This window comes from Ctenocephalides felis, unplaced genomic scaffold, assembly GCF_003426905.1.
Source record: "Ctenocephalides felis isolate EL2017-DRISC unplaced genomic scaffold, ASM342690v1 CF-g0.4_SCAFFOLD_01886, whole genome shotgun sequence".
Classification (NCBI taxonomy): Eukaryota; Metazoa; Arthropoda; class Insecta; order Siphonaptera; family Pulicidae; genus Ctenocephalides; species Ctenocephalides felis.
Window position 1 is genome coordinate 14,684,476 of NW_020538040.1, and position 4,195 is coordinate 14,688,670.

General features: G+C 28.7%; 1 non-coding gene across 1 annotated transcript; it reads right to left on the reverse strand.

The window, feature by feature from the left end:
- Positions 1 to 3,775: 3,775 nt before the first annotated feature.
- Trnap-cgg lies at positions 3,776 to 3,847 on the reverse strand. Its single transcript has one exon. It is a non-coding gene; the product is annotated as a tRNA-Pro (tRNA).
- Positions 3,848 to 4,195: the final 348 nt, after the last annotated feature.

Consider the following 4,195-nt stretch of genomic DNA (forward strand, 5'->3'; position numbering starts at 1 on the left):
TTCCCGTGCGATCAAGAGAGAGCATTCAAGAACACCACAAGTTGATACCAATTCGAGGTTTTTAGACCCAAATTTTAATAGATAAATTTAAAAGATAATTGACTGATATTATTATCTACGCACCTAATAATATAAAATAATTTATTTAAATACTAATTATAAAGAATTTTTTTGTTTTTTCATTTTTTTGTAAAGATAGAGACCTCCTACACTAGGGTATTTTGTCCTACTTATGTAATTAAATCAGAACAAATTTTATAAATAACAAACATATACGATGTACTAAGAATTGAAAACCCAAACCTCAAGGTAACCAAATCGAACTCTGAATAAATTGATATGGACTTGAAAAATCGTGCTTACACAATTATATATTAATGGTCAAGCGTATTAGTTCAGAAATTCAGAAAATTCAGAAAATTCAGAAAAAAATAATATATAGTATCAGCGTTAAAAGTACAATATTACCTTGGATTTTTCTTTTTATAATCTCGTATCATATTTTAACTTATTTTTAGTAATTATAATATCTAAATTACATTTTTCTTAGCAATAATTTAATATACATTATTACCAGGAACGCTCCTGGGGTCCTCAGCACCCGCATGCCATTTTTTTCTAGCGCCCTTCTTATTATTTTACCAGTTTTAACAGTTTTTTTTATTAAAATATTATCATCAATTGATATTTGGCTTTTGAAACATTTTACTTATTTATTTGGGCATTTACTTGGGCATTTTATGCAATTTATTCTATCGAGCAATCATAAAGAGTAAAAAAATTCTTGCCTTTCATTTAAACATAACCATAACATAACACTGGTACTTTATGTTGGATTATTGTAATTTAATTTTTTATTATTTAAGATATCCAAAATTGCATCTTAAACTTCTAATTGATATCTAAAGTGCCAAATTATGTATGTATTCATTTTTACTTTCCCATTTGTTGTTTTAAAGTGAAATTTTTAACGTATTTTGAAAATATTGTGCAAAGATTAGCAACAGATGCAAAAAAATCATACATTTCTTGAATTATATTGAAAATTTCATATTCGAATCTTTTATTGGCGCCCCCTAAAGCGTGCGCTCGTAGTTTTCGCATGCGTCTGCATTCAAGGTTGGACCGGCCCTGATTATTACTTAATTTCATTTTTAAGTGAATTAATTTGTCAAATCCTGTTCATATGTGTATCATTCAATCTGCCATACATATACTAGGTCTTATATTATTTCAATTTCTGGCACATCTCAGCTGCTTTTTGGCAATAATATTGTAGACATTTCATTTTTCTTATTCATAATCATACATTTATTACACATATTATAATATTGTTTATGGCTCATAAGTAAATTAAATTTTTTGGCAGATGACAATTTTCATTTGTTTTCAATGCCAAACATTTATTTCTACAATATTACTATATTTTTAAAATCGCATACATCCTTAAAAATTCCCTGAACAAACTTCAGAAAGATTTATTAAAATCAGAATAATCGTTTAGGAGGAGTATATTTACATACATCATTATAGAAGAATCATATATATATATATATATATATATATATATATATATATATATATGTGTGTGTGTGTGTGTGTGTGTGTGTTTCAATAATTAGTCACCTGGTCCTTTTTACCCCATTGGCAAGGTAAAATGGGCGTAAAGATCCAATGTCATATTTTAAATTTTAAAGGAATTTTACGAAACAATAGCTACATTATTCAACCAATGCAAAATATAAATCTCATGGGTACATTTTTTCAGAGATAACACTGTATATAACCTTGATCTTGTATTTTGTTTTTGCTGTCTTCTTCAGCATAGTTGGAGTAACTATTTTTATAATTTATCTCTTGTTAAATTGTTTTTTTTTTAACTTAGTTTACTTTTTTTACTAGTTTTTATTGTTTACACCTTTGCCTGGGTAAAGGTTTAGTTGGTCTTTTTTACCCCACCCACGTGTAAGCTTTAATAGAGGGTATATAAAAAACTGTTGAATCTAACTCAAAATTAACAATACATCTTACGAAACAATGAAATGACGTATACTTAAAAATTATATTAAAGACTCGTAGACTAAACAAAAGTGCTCACAACCAAAAAAACTAACAACGAAAGTAAATACTTTTGTAATGGATTTCCAAACATTGCTCTTCATCTCCTGATAGCATCGTCGTAAGAATCAAGATGGCTGGTTATACATCCTTGCCTTCTACTTTCAAATATTGATGTTGAAAATTTCTTAACTTCACTTGTTTTTGAGATATCGGTGGTCAATCTTTAAGCCTCGCTCTACCCTATCTTATATATACGTTGGAGTTTTTTTGTTAGTATTTTAATCATAAGATGCCCCTTATAATTGTATTCGACCGCCCCTGTTCAATGGGAAATAGATACCCAGCCGGCGCGTGTAGGAAATCACGAAACATATTTTATTGCAACTAAACATATCAGAAGCAAAAGCGAAAAAAATGCTGCATCGAGCGCGAATGTTCTGCATTTCTTCGATGCATTTCCCCAGAAATGTAACGATTGTATTACATAACATTCATGTTTAGCTCATTTGAACCCCTTATCTGTTCCGGTAGATAAAACATGATATAAAATTACAACTTCTATGTTATTTTCTTTTTTAAATGATTATGGAGAGTACAAGAGCAAGTGTTAAGGTTTCGACCTTGCCATCCGAGGTGCAGAGTTCTAAATCAATCACCAATATGTGTATATTTGAAATCAATAATGATTTTGTTCTAACAAAAACTGTAAAAAATATATTTGATTGTTTTCTGAACGTTTCTGCCTACTACGGAATAAATTATCATTATCTATAACTTAACTCGTAAAATACCAAATTTTTAATTTCCCAAAGAAGAAGTTTATGTTTTTTCTTGACAAAATCCATTTTTCCAGTCATCAGGTCATTCTGAATCGAATGAGACCAAATTTGGAAAAAGTATGTGTGTATGCATGTGTATGTATTATATATGACTGTGTGTGTATGTACGTTTCTTAAGAATTAGCAGAAAAATGCAAGCTTTTTTTAGAAAAATATTGTTTGAAAAACGTGTTGATTAGTTTCTGACAAAGATCGGCCAGGCCGTTTCTTCATAATTGATTGTTAAAAAAAATAAACGATTTTAATGAATTCTTGTATGACGATAGTGTCTTGGTAGTTGAACATACCAAAATATTAAAGTCAGCCACATATTTTCACAGGATCATCTTAAATGTATATTTTAGTGATTAATCGAAGATTTTTTCTATCCAATAAATATTTTGGTTTTTATGAACAACTTAAAGTCAAAATTTTGGCGAAAAAACGATTTTTTTTAAAGAAGACGTCATTTTGTCAAAAATTATTATTCTGCTTATCGCTTAGATTAATTACTAGATTAATCATTTCTTTCATAAAACCTTTTTGTTTTTTTAATTTCAGGGGGTTTACTTAAGAGATAGAGTGATCACCGCAAAACGTGTTTTTCGAGAGGTGCCCCCGCACATCTGCTCTAACTTTTTTTTAATAAATATTCTTACCTGTAATTAATTTTAAAATATAGTTAAAAATGCCTTTACATGTGTATAAATTTTTGTATCGATAGATTTAATAGTTTTCACAGGACTAATTTTAGAAAAATTGCATTTTTTCGACCCGTTAAGTGTATATAACCCCTAAAGCAAAATGCCGCTTACAACTAGTTGCTTTCGAGTTGTGCCATAATAAAAATTGTGCAATAATATTGCTCTCAAATAAAACAAAAATATTGACACAAGGGGCTCGTCCGGGATTTGAACTCGGGACCTCTCGCACCCGAAGCGAGAATCATACCCCTAGACCAACGAGCCATACGAATTAATGGCATTTTTAATAATAAATTCACATAGAATTAGTTAAACAATTTAGCTAAAAATTCGTTGATTATTTATCTATTCGTTCGTAGATTTATTATCATTTGTTATAGAAAATTATTTTATCTGTACGGTTAGTCAATTGTCACACAGCCATAAGTAAGAATTTCATTTCCATAAAAAATTATCCAATACATATGACTAATAATATTATAATAATAATTATTTTATATTTAATATTATAATAAGTCAATTTTGTAAAATATCTACTAAAGATTTTATCCGAAAATCTATCAAATTTCACTTGGATTTATCGCTTCTAGTTTCAAGTACAGGAATGTGTAA